Below are 16,214 nucleotides of genomic sequence, written 5' to 3'. Positions count from 1 at the left end.
CTTCATTACCGATCAGGTGTTAAGTGCATTCCGACCCGCTAAGGACCTTTGCCTTTTCGCCGTTTGCTCGTTTTATGGAGGAATCTCCTCAATTGAGCGCCATCGTTGATGGCGCACTTAATAGCGCAACCACTCAATGAATGCCCAGGCCAGCCCGTTGCCGTTGCCATTCCCACTCCTGTTGCCGTTGCCCGGCTCGCTCTTATTCCGTTTGTGTGCTTGAATGGATTTATGAGAGGTACTAAAGTCATTAGCGCCAGTCACAGTCATCGGCCATCAAACAGCGCCATCGACATCCATCGCCCTACGTTGCGTGCGGTTTTGGCATTCGGTACCTCGCACATCTGACATCGCACCTCGCACCTCGGGGGGGAGCTCGAATGGGAATGGGGACGTAATAGCCGCAATAATTTCATAAATATTCTTAATCGCAATGCGCTTACCTCACTTTTATGGTCTGCCTGCTTTCGCCGTCCTGTCCCAGTCCTCATAAGTCTCAACTGCAGTTCAGCGAGTTGATTAAAACGCAATGAAAACAAAACGATGGGTTTGAAGCAGCTACCGATCCAGGTCTGGACCCTATTTTGTGTATCGGTCGTCCTCCGACATGCGTACAACGACGGCTCTGCGCATCCCCATCGGCGGCCATGATGGCTCGAACGGTGTATGTATGCACGAGGGCGTGTTTACACTGTCCCTGTTCGTGTGAGTGCACTGAAAATAATGAAATTTAAAGTCCGCATTGTTGCCACAAGAGTTTCCAGAGTATATATGGTATTTTTTAGATCTGAGAGCCACCAAACTTGAGTAAGAGGATGATCCTTCTATGGGCATGGCTATATCGACTAGGCTGTTGATGTAACTTTAAAAACTATTTGTGAAGCCCGGAAGTATGTTTGCTGTAAAAAGCAATGACAGTTTTATAAATAATAATTAACATTTACTCTGACTCAACGAATTAAAATGCAACAACCAAAAGAAACGATGAGCCTCGAATTTATTGAATTTTGTATCTCTTAATTTTATTTACTTGAGTGATTGCTTCTCTCGTTTGAATACTTATTTTTCGCAGTGTAGTTTACCGTGCCTTTATGCTGTCTGAGCGTGCGTATAAGAGTTCTCACGCATTTGATGGACTGGTTCCGCCAGAGGGCGCAGGTACAGTTGCAGTTACGGTCCAGTAGATGTCGCTAATAAAGAGCGCCATCTGTCCGGTACATTTGGGCACAATTTCGGTTTTTATACACACTAAATAAATTTCGCTTCAAGATTTCGCCCCGCCCCTTCTGACCAAACAACGAACGAAAATCAGTGACATCCACAACTTATAAGATTCAAAAAAACAAAATAATAAATAGGTAAAATAAATAATAATATAAAACATTTATTTTCCTCTCGGTACGGTTGTGCCGGAATGTTACAACAAATACAAAAAATAATTAATACAATATTTGTACATACATATGTATGTATGTACATAAATATACATGTACATATGTAGGTCATACATATGTATATATGTATTTATGTACATACATACATATGTAGGTGATAGATTGAAACTATCGGATCCGTTTATTGTTTAAACCTAACTATAATCCAGATATTCTTGATCAGATTAAACAGACAAGCTTTGCATCCATCATTCCGTCCTGCTAATTGTTAATGCCCAAAAACAAAAATACAATTTTGTGTTGATAAGCTATTTCTATGGAAACTCAAAATACTTATAATTATTGTTAAAATTACAACCCCGAATGACCTTTGCTTGAGATGAATCTTACTAATTGGCTTAGATTGGAAGTTAATTAAGTTATAGAAAGAGTATTTCTGGAATACAAATACCTTACCATCTGGAAATTTAGAAAGTGAACATTTTCAAGACGAAAGGTACATTTTCCCATTCTTGGTATTTTCGTTTTATTTCGACAAGAGAACAATCTAGGATCGTTTAATTTGGGAAGTTAGATGAACGGCTGATAGAAAGAGAAACTGGGGGGATTGGGGATGGTAAAAAGACAAGCAAAGGGACGTTCTCATCGTGGGTTGACGAAAGCATCCGTCCCGCCTCGCACCGCCCCGTCCAGACTTCTTCTCCTCCTCCTGTTACTTGTTTGTTTTTATCTCCGGACAATTTCGACTGCAATTGTTGGCGAGTTTGAGCCGCTTGTTGGTGCCCCGGCACTTACACCGCCAGTCCCCGCGGGACATGCTGTCATGACTCTGCTTCGAGAATTGTATTGCTCGCACAACCATCCAGAGTCATCCAAGCATGTATCTACAGCGGACTCGGCACTGTCGACGCTGCCTGGAGCCGAGTATTGGGAATTGAATGGATACGAGTGGCTCTGAGGAAGAGGGCACCAGAACGGACCGCGTGTGCACGTACTCGTACACACGAAACTCAACTTCCAAGAAGTTCTGCAGCGTGGCAACAACTTGCTTTGCCTTTGCCATCGTTGCGTTGCTCTCCGCTTTGCTGCGTCGTGGCTCGCGAATATTTCCATTTCCATTTTGCTTCAAATTGAATTCCCAGGGAAAACTCGGCCGCTGGCAGTTTCGTGGAAGTGACAGAACCGCTCAGCCGGCGACTGCTCCACATTTGCCCCTGGGAGCTGTCCGTCCGCCTCTGACTTCCGCTGCGTACGCATATGGCATCGGGCCAGAGGAGCTCTACATATGTACCTCTATGCTGCCTTCCGTTACTGTCCCAAATTGGCCTCGGCTAGCAATCTATTCTCATTCATTCCACTGTCAGATGGATTTCCGAAGCACAAATTTAAGAATACATATGGAGACATAATTATACATAAATCTTACTACGAGGGTTGGCTCAATTTCATTCATTTTCGGTATGCAGCGTTCCATGAGATACATTTAACAACTATTTACATGGTTTTCAAATGTTAAATGACAAAAGTTAAATGTAATTAAATATAATCAAAGTGTAATTTACATTTTACAATATTTACATTACTAGAAGCTCTAGTGCAAAAATAAATTCGTTTTTGATTGCTTTTTTTTGTTATATCCAGTTGTGTTGTTTTTGCGAACTGGTGGTATGTATTTACCAAATGTTGGCTTATGGAAAAGGGAAGATCTCCCCTACTGTTGTGGTAAGTCTGCCTTGGAGCAGACAGTACCCTGGCAGACGACTGAGGCAGACGACCGGCGTTCCGTTCCACGTGCTCGCTGGGATTAGTTTGGAGCCAATTTATTTTATATCCCAAGGCACAAACATAATCATGTCTGTCTAATTTTGTTTACCTTCAAAAATGTGCGTGCGTGAGTGTTTCCATGTCACTCCATCTGTATTTTCGTTGCTGGTGCGGGTGCTGGTGCTTACTCACCCATGGAACTGGCTGGGCCCGGGCACGGAACTTAGGACCATGGACTTTTCCCTGTGCCTGCAACGAAGCGACAAAGTTCGTTAACTAAATTTAGAGTGCGGCTGCTGTTGGAAGACACCCTGTCCGGAAATTATATATTTACAATGAGCACGACAGCGCATAGAGAAACAGCCGTCGCGCCGCAAAATGAAACTTACGCAATCGAATGGGGGAAAGGAAAAATCAGAGCTTCCAGCGAATGGTGGTGGATGTTAGAGTCCTTGGGCCATTTTGCACTTGAATCCCATTACTCGAACCGAACCCACACCCACACTGGGAAACAGCCCAGCTCTGTCCTCGTCCCGGGCTGTGGGTCCCTGCAGCAGAAACCCTCGTCGCCGGGGTGTGTCTGTGTGGTTGGGAGATGCGTGAGGCTTGTTTTAAAATTGCGTGTTTTCTATGGGCAAAATATCGCAGTTGTTGGTGGAGGCGAAGACGGACGTGGAAGTGGAATAGAGCTGGAAGTCGAAATTGGAATTGAAATTGGGCGTCTGGCTGTGGGGGGTGTGGTGGGTTTGTTTGAGTGTGGAAGTGATTACGGAAAAAGGGACGAGAGGTCTTGGGCAGAGAGCGAACGAACGAACCCCTTTTGCCTTTTTGAAAAGCATTCCCGGGTGTCTGCGGCAAATGTTTCATTTCGTTTCTCATTTTCTGGGAATCGGAATGCAAATAATTTGAAACAAAAGTCGCCGGCACAAAATGGTGGCAATTAAAATGTTTAATGAAATTTGGCAAAAGCGCCGTTTTGCAGCGAGGAATTTCCAGCAAAAGGCTTTCAGCTATTTTAATTATCTTAGCGTTTGTTTAATGGCTCTCTAACCCCGCGACAGCTTCATGGAGAGGAAGAGGAGCAGCAAGGAGGCCTCATCCATATGCATGTCGGCCAGTCGCCAGCTGTTCCAACCAGCTAGAAGAGCTCCGCTTCGTTCCTCGAGTGGGCTGCCATTCCCAATCCTCCAATGCGGTTTCAGACCCATCGCTATCGCAATCGCAGTCGTGAAATCGGATTGCGTGTAGCCATAAATCTGTGATTTTAATGCACGTTATTAAATTGCAAGCAGTGTCGGTCGGTCGGTCGGTCGGTCGGGTCTTGGTCTCAGCCCCAAAGTCACTCTCAGTCTCAGACGTAGAATGAGTCGCGGTCTCAGGCTCAGGCCAATAAAATGCAATTAATATGTTCCGCCAACCTGCAACAAAGTTCGTTCCAATAGCCGACGCTTCGAGTGACTTGAAAGCTCGCCTAAACCGATCCACGGATATGGACCCCGATTCGATCTTGTCTCCCGGCTGTCAAAGGAGTGTGGCGGTGGCTTCGACTCCATTTTGCTCACTTCGATTAAGTCCAAGCTCAGAATTTGCATTGTAAATTCAGCACCAGCGATGTTAAGGCCACCTCCCCTGGACTGGTAGGGGTAATGTAAGCCTCGCCCAGCGTCGTACCCCGGTTCGTTATCGGCCGGCGCAAACAAGTCACGTCGCCTAATTTATGCGACGGCAACAGCTAAAATATTCGAAAAACGTGTCTTTCGATTTTTAATGGCCGCGCATAAATTTCAACATTAAGACTCGTAATAACTTCATTACACGAACTATAATTCTGTTTCTTTTTCTTTTGGTTTTGTTTTTGATTTTGGTTTTTGTTTTGTTCATTTTCTGCCTGAAATGTCAACTCTGGACTCGATACTGAGCCGATTATGATGCATATTCGAAAGTTAAATATTGGCCAACTATTCAGAAATGGCAGTAGCAAATTTAAAGGTCATTAGGGTTCAATAAAATAGAGATTAAAATTAAAAAACATTTCTTAGGTACAACAAAAATAGAGCTCCGAAATGAAGGCACAACTAATCGCTGAAGAGTGAATGGACGAATAAACTTCCAGCTTATAATTGCAATAAAAAGGGGTTCTAATTACAAATTGCTCTCTTGTTCTACGAGTACATGCATATTTGTGCCTTTGCTCAGCACATGAAGAAGCAAAGAGGAATTTGTATGTACATATGTACATATATTTACATATGTATATAAGAACCTATGTATGTGCATACCCTCAGCTAACGCGTGAGCTTAGCTCGGGACTTAGGCATAATCCCCGCCACCTCGGCTGCCCCCGCCGGGGAGTCCTGAGCTCGGGTCTCGTCCCCAGCTCAGAGATGGCTGCCACAAATCTCATTTCGTATGCGTGTCCGCCATCTCTCGGCGATGAGGTTGGCGCTGGAGAGGAAAGAGACGACGACGACAACAACAATGCGGAGGTGTTGATAGAATAACGCAGGGCGTGAATTTTTAGTCGAATATTATTATACTCGCATCCAACACAAGCTCAGACACGTACGCAGCCCTGGGGTTATACATATTTAAGCCCCATAAAGGAAGGTAAAGGAGTGGAGCATTACAGAGCCCCTGCTCCTGCTCATGCTCCTGCTCATGCCGTTGCCGCTGCTCCGTTCCGAGCCCACAATCAGTGGAGAAACTGCGAGCTCTGGGGTCTGAGATAAATGCACATATTAAATTTGAAACGTATTTGGAATTTTTGATGAGGATGAGAATGAGAACGTATTCGGGCTGCAATGGTGGTGAGAAGTCCTCAGATGGCAATGCCAATGGCGGCATATGGCCGTGACAGGCAGGGGTTAAAGCCACTTTCGATGCGCTCCCATTTTGCCATAGTTTGTTTTGGGTAGGTTGAGTTGGTCCCTTGCCATTTTCCTCTCTGGCTGTCGCTGCCATTTCCGTTTCTTTTTCTCTTGATGTTGATGCTTTTGTTCCTGCGGCTGTTTTTGTTGCCGATGCACATGTTCGCATGTGGAAGCGAACATTGAACCGAGCCAAGCCAAGTGTATCCATGAGATACAGACAACGAGGCAAGGCAGGGCCCGCGATTGCCTGCCCCCATTTCGTGCTCTGCCTCTCCATTCTTCCTCAATTCGTTGTGGTGGCTCAGCGGCTTGATTGAGAGCAGAGTGTCCGCCTGTCTGACTTTCTGTCCGTCTGCTTGTCTGTCCCAGTATCTGTATTTTCAGGCCGGCCATCGCGTGGGCACCCAACCCACTTGGCGGCGCGACTGGAACTCATCTCGAATGCGCGCCCCTTATCCGATCCATTATTTCGATGGATTTATAGGCATGGAGGTTGGGCAGCCACTCTCCACTCCGCCAGTGTTTGCGTATGATTTTTTATGCCTTTTTGCTCTGGCTCTGGCCCTCTGTTTTTCTTGTGTTCTGTTATCTCCACTTTAAACTTGTTCGTGCCTTGGATAGATTCCATTCCATTTGAAGTTTCTGTAGTTATTAGTTGGTCTTTAGTGCCGATGATCTAATCAAAATGAAATTGTGCTAGGAGGAGCCTACTCCTGAACAAGACTGGACACAACTCTGCAGCTACGAGTGTGGCAAACATCATTTCGACATTTTCCTGCTTGCAATACAGTTCAGTTCGAGCGCTGATGAAAAATATTCAGGCACAGAGCAGGAAGGGACTATTTTAGAAAGTTATGTAAGTGAACCCGAAACACAAACAATCCGTTTGTGCATCTTTGTGTCCTCGTCCCCATGGATGGTTCCTCGCCGTCAATCCACCCTCAATGTGTTGCTCTAATTTCATTGTTCACGGTCTCTTGGCCCTTTGTTTGAGTTTTGAATATGCAGAGACAGAGACTGAGACTGAGACAGAGACTGAGAGCGTGGAAAAGGGTTCGGTTCGACTCGGTTCGTCCAACCGTCTCCGCCATAAATCAGTCCAGCATCGAGCGGCAATATGCGTAGATATGCAATAAAATCATAAAACGAATTCTATAGAGCAGAGCGGGACGGGACGGGACCAGAGGAAGCAAGAGGATGCTAAACGGAAAATTTGAATCTCAGCTCTGGGTCCCGGTCTCTGGGAGTAGCTGCAATGATACCGTTTTCAGTTTGACGCTCGGACGGCTTTCTTTTATGGCCTCTGAGCGTTAACTGGACGCAAATAGAGCCCGGCGGGGAGTGGAGTCGGGGTGGCCGTGCTGGCCGGGCGGGGGTTCGGGTTCAACTTGCTTGACATTTCTGTTGTATAAATATACAAATTCATATTTTGATTTGGTGCGCGTGCAGGCCGTGTCCTAGTCTGGCTTCAATTTTGGGCCTTTCCGACGGATTTTGCGCAGCCATTGGACACAGTTTTTGTCACTGCCAGCTACAGGGCCAGGTTAGGAGGGTGCCAGTAGGGGGAATGGGGCTTGGCAATGCCAGAAACGGCCCCATAAAACGCTTCTACATATTGTGAGAGGCGAGTGGACGACAATGCGTCTCCTCCTCGTTAGCTGCTCATGGGAATGGAATTGGAATGAAATGGGCTCCGGCTGCATCTGGCAGATGCATACGAGTATGCAAATGAAAGCAGATATGCATGGACATAGATATACAGAGGCATATGCAAATGCAAATGCCTCGCGCGACGACTGGTTATGCTCGGCCATAGTCCGACGCCCGCGGCGCATTCCAAAGTGCCCTATAAAAGTGTCACACTTTATATGGCCCCAGTCGGAGCCTCGAATGGGTCGAATGGGTAGTGGCGATGCCGGGCCTCTGATTAGTCAGCTTCCACACGAATGGCCTAATGAGTTTTCCTCCGCTCCGATGCTGAGACTCTTTGGCTCGCTTTTTGGGAAATTTTTGATATTTTTGCGCGGATGCAGCCGATCTCTGTGCGCAGCTCTGCAGGTGAACAAACTGCAACGCGGCGCATCCTCTGGCCAGAGTAATTAAATCGGTTCAATTGCATTCAGCGGACGGGAGCTGTTTATTTGGCCAGAACTGCTTCCATAAACATTGTCCGATTTTATTTACAAAACACTGCAATTCAGTCCTCGTGCGTGCAAGAGACAAAGGAACTCGATTATTTATTGCAATTTGGTTTTACAGCCAAGAATCAGTTAAACAATTCACGAAAGCTTCCCATATTTGGGGAAAAGCTGCATCTCCCTGCTATTGAACTGGTTTCGATTGCTGATCGGCTCTTCTACTCTTCCTTTTTGGGGAAATCTGCGAATCATTTGTAGCTACAAGTGTCGAAATCGTCGGAGATGCCGCCGCCCGACCCCCTGACCATGCAGAGTGGCTGGGCCACAGGGTGACTCCGGCCAGTGCCGCCGCTGCCACGTGCAATAAATCCAGAGACCATAATCAGGATTTATGGTTGCTGTTTCTGCTGCGGCTTCTGCTGCTCTTGGCGGCGCTGCTTCAAACATTTTTATGATGTCTCTGCAGTATTTATGAGTGAACGATGTTGCTGCACGGTGAGTGGAGCAAGGCGCCGCTTAACAGCCACTGATATTACGCGGCGGGCATAAAAACCGAATAATTTGCAACAGGTGATAATTGTTTTACAATATGTTCCTGCATGTATGCGTGCTTGGATAGGGAAGCAGTCCGATGAACAAGTATATTTATGTGTGAGTTGCGTGGGGGCTCGTACCCAAGGAATGACCAGAATCCAGTTAACTAGATCTTCTGTAATTACTTTGTGAGCCAATTTTAAATTATGTATTGGGTAAATAAACACTCTAGGTCTTTCGCGGCTCAAAGATTGTTTGAATGATTGATTGCCGTACTGGCTGGACTGATTGATGGGCTGGCATGGGAAATGAGAGATGGGAAATGGCAAAGGCCTGCCGCCGCCGCCGCAGCGTGCAATTAAAAAACTTTATGATTTGTTGTGATTTCTGTAATTGGCATTTTTACGAGGGCTACCTGACGATGCGGATTCCATTCGAAATCGCTGGCCAGCGCCCGCCGCTCATTCCTATTCCTATGCAGTATTCAGTGCTGCTTTTATTGGCTTGCAATTAATTTACCATTGTTAATAGTTTGTCTGGCCAGACCGCGGCCGAATTGCCTGCCAAAGGTGTCATAACTCACGTAATAAACGCCACACAGCCACAGCCACATAGCCACATTCTGCTCGGCTTTGTCACACTGCCCCGCTTAGCTCGCTCTCCCCGCTCTATGCCACTGTGGCCCTGGCTCTCTGGTCGCCATAAATCCGCCATCGGCAAGGAAAGAGACAGCCACAATGGGGGAGGTAGCGGACTCGACTATCTCCTGCCTAGCCCGGCCCATAATTCACTCGCTCAAAAACACTTGAATGGCCCTCGCACTCGTAAAAGCGGGACAGCGGCAGCGGGCGGCAAAAAGAGTTTTACAATCGTTTAAAAACTCGTCAAAAAATTAGACCTTAAAATATTGTATTTGCGTTTTGGCGTTTGACGAGCGTCGCGAAGCGTCGCAGCTCAGGGCAGCGGATTACCCGTCAATAGACAACACAACGACCGCCACCCACACACACATACGACAGGGCAGTCATTGCCACTCCCTCACCCACAGCTTGGGTCCAATCGTAAGGGGGGAGGCCAGCTTTTACGAGCCAACAAAATATTTTTTATAATAGCAATAATTCCATCAGACACTCAGGGCGCGCGCGGGTGAGGCCCACAGTAAAATCATTTTGGTTTGATTTGTTATTTCTGAGCTCTCGGAGCGCTGCTCGACATTTCGATTGTGATTCATCGACATCGTCATCGACATCGGGCATGGCATCGGCCACAATTAAAAAGCATTTACTTTTTATTATTATTATTATTTTAAATTCGTGTGGATTTTTGCTCGTACCACACAATATGTATGTATCTCTCGCTCGAACCAAAAAGTGGGCAGGGCTCATCTCATCCTCAGTCAGTCAGCCATTGGTCTTGCCTCTCGCTCTCGCACAAGCGACCCGAGTGCGGCCAGTGCGATCGGGCTGTCGGGCGATCGCTGGCTCGTTCGCACTCACGCTCCAAGTCCAGTCGCTGCCATCGTGAGCAGCATGGCCGTTCGTTGATTTCGTGGTGAGTTCGTTTTTGGTGAGTTTCGCGCACACTCATGGCTGCTGCTTAAGGCGGGGCAGCCGTGGCGGGACTCTTGGGCTTGTGAATGCAGCAGCTGCAGCTGCTTTGCGGATACTTTTAGATGCAAGTTGTCTCAGGCAAATTGAAATGCACGAAGCAAAGGCAGTTCTGTAATTGTTCGAAACACTCATAAGGGATCAACTTTATTTGGTTATAATGTTATTAAAATGTAAACATATTTTATGATTAGTTTATCACATGATTTGTACCATACAATTATCGCATCTTTTTGTAGGAAACAAGAGCGGGAACGCACTGTACTCACGGCAGCACAATTTATGCTCCATTTTATGAGCCTTAAACAACAGCTATAATGTTCTCTCTTGACTTCATTGATAGATTTGATAGGGGATTGGGAGGTTGGTATATTGTTTTTCGTTCTCGTTTTTGCGTGTGTTATGAGTTCCTAATCGAAATGAAATTGGTGTGGAGTTTTCCGTAGTGTGCAGTAAGATGCCCCCTCCCGACTCTCCAACAGACACTCATGCAACGAGTGCACTTAACGCGTGCGGTTACTGCAGAGAGCGGATTCCATCTCCGCGTGACTCACACTATTTGATGCAGTTTTAACGAGTTGCGCTTTGTAACTAAATGCACAGTCCTAGGCGCCTTAAGCACTTCACAATTAATTTTATTAGCACTTAAGATTAAGAGGAAGGAGCGCTGCGGGCGACGCTCTAGCGCTGGAATATAATTAAGGTAATATGAATAATAAAAGGAATTTTGCAGCGGCAGTCGCGCAGCAGAGCAGAAACGCTTGCCGAATGCAAACTTCAACTGAGATCTGAATCCACTTAACCTTTGCGTAACCTTTGCCACAGCACACACTCATCGGGGTCCGGTTTTGTGTGGCCAAAAGTAGTCAAGAGTCGGGTTTGAACTTGTTTCGCCTTACCCTACGCCTGTGGCATAGCCTCCTCTGGCTGCAAATCTTGCACAGCTCTCAAAATGTCAGCCAAACGAACACAGCCCCCACCGTCGCGTCTCTGGTGATGGTGATGGGTTCTGGTGTCGAGGCCGCTTAGATGGAGATGAGGAACGCGGGACGCACCACTCGTGCCGCACTCCGACAAAAGTTAATGGACCGTGCATGTTTTTCCCTCAGCCGTGGCGCTTAGCTTAACATTATTTATGACGGATGAAAAACTGCCACATCTACGGCCTCGCCCCTCCCGACTTGTCTCCACTTCCTTCTCGACATTTTCGCGATTGGCCGCCGCCGCATATTTCGAATCGCTTTTCCGTAGTTTGTTTTCCACATCCGAATTGGTAATTATTTGTCCTCTTTATTTAGCTGATATTGAGCCATCAGCGGCATGTTTCCTATAGAAATTTAAATGCGCTACAGCTGTCATGACTTTTGGCTAATCCTGGGTCTTAGACGCAGCCCTGATGAGCTCAGTCCTGCTTTTACAATTGCACTAGGTTTGGGGCTATGGAAACATCTGCAGGGAGCTGGACATTTATTAATATTTTTCCTTAATTTTCTTCCAGTCCCTAGGATTATCTCGACAATCGTAACTTGTTCTAGGACTCTCCCCGCAATGGCACTTGCCCTCTCTTTCCCCCTCCAAAGTGTGACCAGCCTTAATTAAACCAGCACAAAAAGCCGCGACGGGGAGTGGGACCGCGGCGGCGGTAATCATCGTTAGCCACTGTTGGACTTTTCGTTTTTTGTTTCTTTAATAAAAATAATTACTCGCATTTTTTTTGTGTGCGCTGCTTCTTTTGAGGGTTTTTTTTTTGCTTCGTTTTTGTGGCTCGAAGCCGCAATTTTGACTCGTTTTATGACCGAGTTTTTGTTTCGTGAGTGTGTGTACAGCCGCATGCCCCGCTACCCCGCTGCTTTCCCTTCTCCAACTGCCCCCGTTGACTACCATATTCAAGCCCAGCGCTTTCCCACTGCTCGTCGTCAGTTGCTGGCTTTTGGCTGCCGGTCTCGGTGGCCTGAACGCCAGATTGCCATCTAAATGGCGTTTTTCTTCTTCTCTCTAGCTGCTTGGCTTCATATTTTTCGGTTTTCTGTGCCGCAGCAATGCTTTCAATTTATGAAACACGCTCACTTCCTAGCCGACCCCCTGCACAGGGCCCTATCCTCCTCTTCAGCACATTTCATCAAAAAACCATGCCCGCCGCTCGTTACGCGCTCATCTTGTTCGCTTACGCCAGGGCCAGGACGCCAAGGTATGGAGCATAAGTAATCGCAATCAGTGGCAGTGGCGTCTCCAAGGTCGCTGGTCGAGCGAGGGGCGGGCCAGTAGTCTGCGGCAACGCGTCGCTGATCAGCGTCCGCGTTTGTGCTCATGGCCGGCCTCAGCTTCAGTTTCAACGCTGGCTTCAGGTTCAGGTTCAGCCTTCTCCATTCGTCAGCTGGTGCGCTGGTTGGCCAATTACACACAACACTTAGCCAAGATTTTTCTACAATTTTGTTTGCTTTTGGCCTTTTTTCTCTCGCCTCGGCAGTAGCACTTAATTGCACAAGTTGCTGTGGCTGACGGGTATTTTTAATTGTATTTTCCAGGTTTTTAATTAAAGCTCAACTTGATTTTCAGTTTAGTTGCAATTTCAGAGCTGCTTTTTGTTTTCGCACTTGACTCGAAACAGGTTTGGCGGTGATTGGCAGCCCAGAGCTGGCCAAACGGGTTTCAAAGCGAATCAGGATGCCGAAGATGTTTTACGATTCCCCCCAGCAAATTACAGGCACTTGCACGGCCCCGCAAGAGGAGGGGACAGCTACTGCTGCTCGTACTCGACTTTCATCCGGCGGAGTAGAGTGGGAACTTATAATTCCCACAAGATACTGCCTCCATCTAGAATACACATTTCAGTCAATCTGTCTCCACTTCCACGACTTGAAGACTATGCAAATCGCTTGTGGCCCATTTTGGTTCAGCCACGAAACTGTTTTGGGCTTGGAGTTTTCCACAGTTTCGTGGAATTTCCCTGCGACTTTTCACGCAACGTTTGCCAGACGCTCTGTCAGCCAACCGCAAAGTCCGCCGAGATGTGCAAAGTTTGCCTTCGTCTGGCATTAATGTTACTGCTGGAATATGAATACATGTTTGTGTTTGTGTTTGTGTAATGTGAAATGGCCGCAGTCACACAGATACTCGCGCACACACACTCGAGGCCACGGCAAAATGTTATAATTAAAATAAAAGGGAAGAGAAACGGAGAGCTGGCAGGCAGGCAGGCAGGCAGGCAGGCGAATGAATACTTGTATGTACTCGGTTTCGTGGACTTTGTCGGCTTTGGCTTTGTGTGGAGATGAGCCCCCTGCCGACGCCCCTGGATCCCACCACCGACGAGATCCCAGATCGCATTTGAACGTTCACTTGTTTGCGTCTTTGTGTCTGTTTCAGTGCCTCCCTCCGTCCGGCCCGCTCCTCCGCTCCATCCGCCAGGCAATAAAACCCAAAATAATACTATGTAAAAAATGTTTAGTGTGTTTCTCTTCTTGGACGTGTCCGCCTGTCCCCCAACTCCCCCCACTGTTAGCGGCATTAGCAGCGATGACTGAGTCTCGCGATCGCGCTCGCTCTCGTCGTTGCCTTTGTCGTTGTCGTTGTAGCGCTCGGGCCCGGAGACCGGAGCGGCTCTCGCTCCGGCATTCGCGTTCGCGCTCGGTTCGCCAGTCTGCCAGTCTTTTCAGATTTCGTTTCAGTTGGGGTTTCGTCTAAACAACAAAATATTGAATTTAATTTTTTTAGTGTTAGTTGCTCTCTAACAATTTCGGAGTCGTTATCGCATGCGCGTTCGCGTCCGCGCCTCCGTTTTGGTTTCTGTTTTGTTTTCCGCCCGACGCTTGCTCTTCCGTTATTTCCCTGGCTTCGCCTCTACGGACTATCAATCCCGATTCGATACTGATTCCGCCTTCGATCGAACCGCTAATCGGGTTTCGTTGGGCCTCGATTGTCCAGGCCGAGTGCGGTGTGTGCGGCTCGTTCATAAATTATGTCGTACGTTTTTATACCACAGATCGCTGTCCAGTGGCCATAAATTTGAGAATTTAAAGTTTTACATGTTTAAAAGTTCATTACTTCGTGATTCGGGCACACACAATACAAATTCGAACACAATTATAGCTGCATCGAATTTATTCCGGATCGTTAAAGACGATCGCCCTGCCATGCCCTGCACTGCCCTGTGCTCTTACACGGATTAAACGAGTGCGTCGATTTAAATATTCGTCAGCGCATAATTATAAAATATTTGGAGAATATTATAATTATCATAATCAGTATCAGAGTGCGCCTTATCATCCCCAGAGAGACTTGTTACTCTCGCGCTCTTTATAAATCTTTTCTAAATTGTTATAAAACCAAAGATTTGAGAATGTGGCGTAACTGAAAGTGAAAATTTAGACCATTTAAACAATATCGAAACCTGTAATATCTTAAACAAGTTCAAATACATTTGGACGTAAAAATACATTTTGCAACAATTCCGGAAAGGCTTTAAAGTAATAATAATACAATGAATAAATATTCCATATGTACCTACTGATATTAGAAACTGAAGACATTGAAGGACTAAATTAAATAAATTGCATTACTTGCGTCTGACTCTTTCAGATTTGACTTTCCCCACTGAAGCGGTCCTCAAATTGTTTTACCTCAAACATAAACTGGTAAGTGGAAGACATAACATTAGGCGATTCAGACCTTTAGCATGATAATTGACTCAATAATTGGTAGTTGTCGGTGGTACAGTTCCCGTCGGTGCTGCTCGGCTCCAAAAGCGTGGCGGTGCAATGCAACCAAGAACCCGAGCCCGAGCTCGGCCGAGAAGCTCGAATTACCTTTTTGATTTTTATGGCCAAAACAATTCGATTTCAGGCTGGAGCCAGTGTCGGGGGAACATTATTGTAACATAAAGTGGCCTGGCCCCTGCCCCTGCCCCGCCCCTGCCCTGGTTGGTCACCCTGGGTCGTCCGCCCAGTTCCGGTCCTGGGCGCGACAACAGGGCCAGTGTGCAGGGCGTTAAAATGTCCAGGCTGGCGAGTCGAGCGGTATTAAAAATGGCAATAAATAAAGTAAAGTACGGCGAGTACATGATTTCCCTGTTAAGATCCCACACAGGACCGCGCCAGGGACCGAGCCAGGGACTGGGACTGGGCGAGAATGGGAATGTCAATGGTGGGCGCTGAAGTGCCAGTGGATCTGTGGAGCGGGCGGGCAGTGTCCAAGCGGGCCAATTGTGGTAAATCGGAAGTTAAAGACGGCAATAAAACGGTGCAATAAAAATCTATGAATGACACATTAAATCAATTGCCAAAAATCACAAAAGCGTGGAAAAAGTCGCTTATGAGTGGATTTGCCCACCGACAGAAGCCGGAGAAGTGCCGGGGGGCGTCGACCACTTGGGTGGTGGCCAATGAAGAATTCATTTCAAAGTTTAAGTGATTTATTTTATGGGCGTGAGAAATTGAACAAACGGGCTAATTACGAGCCGATCGGCTGGGCGGATGGATTCACCAACCGGCGGCATCTAAGAAGAGCTGCGACGAGACGGGACAAGACCCAGCCGAACCGATGCCAGATGCAGATCAAGAGACGGACTTGGGCTCGGATCAGAGTCAGGTGCATCCTCGATTAAGCGATGCATTTCAGAATTTTGACATTAATGTACTTATCTACAACTCCATTCCCATTGTGTCGCAGACTTTCTCAAGTGAACGACGATCTAGGGGCCGGTGCATGTGGCTTATCCGAAAATTTTAACGACTTTCCTCTGAACAAAGGGAAATTCGTGCAGAACAAGAAAAACAGCCAAGTTCCACTTATGAAGTCATAAAATGGGAAACACGTTGGTTACTTTTATCGGTGGCGCAAATCGGTATCGGGACTGCTCCTGGACCAGGCCTCTGCCGCCTTCCGTCATACGCCATCGCGTCCTACGAT

Source organism: Drosophila guanche, unplaced genomic scaffold (genome assembly GCF_900245975.1).
Source record: "Drosophila guanche unplaced genomic scaffold, DGUA_6, whole genome shotgun sequence".
Classification (NCBI taxonomy): domain Eukaryota; kingdom Metazoa; phylum Arthropoda; class Insecta; order Diptera; family Drosophilidae; genus Drosophila; species Drosophila guanche.
Note: the sequence above shows the minus strand (reverse complement) of the source record.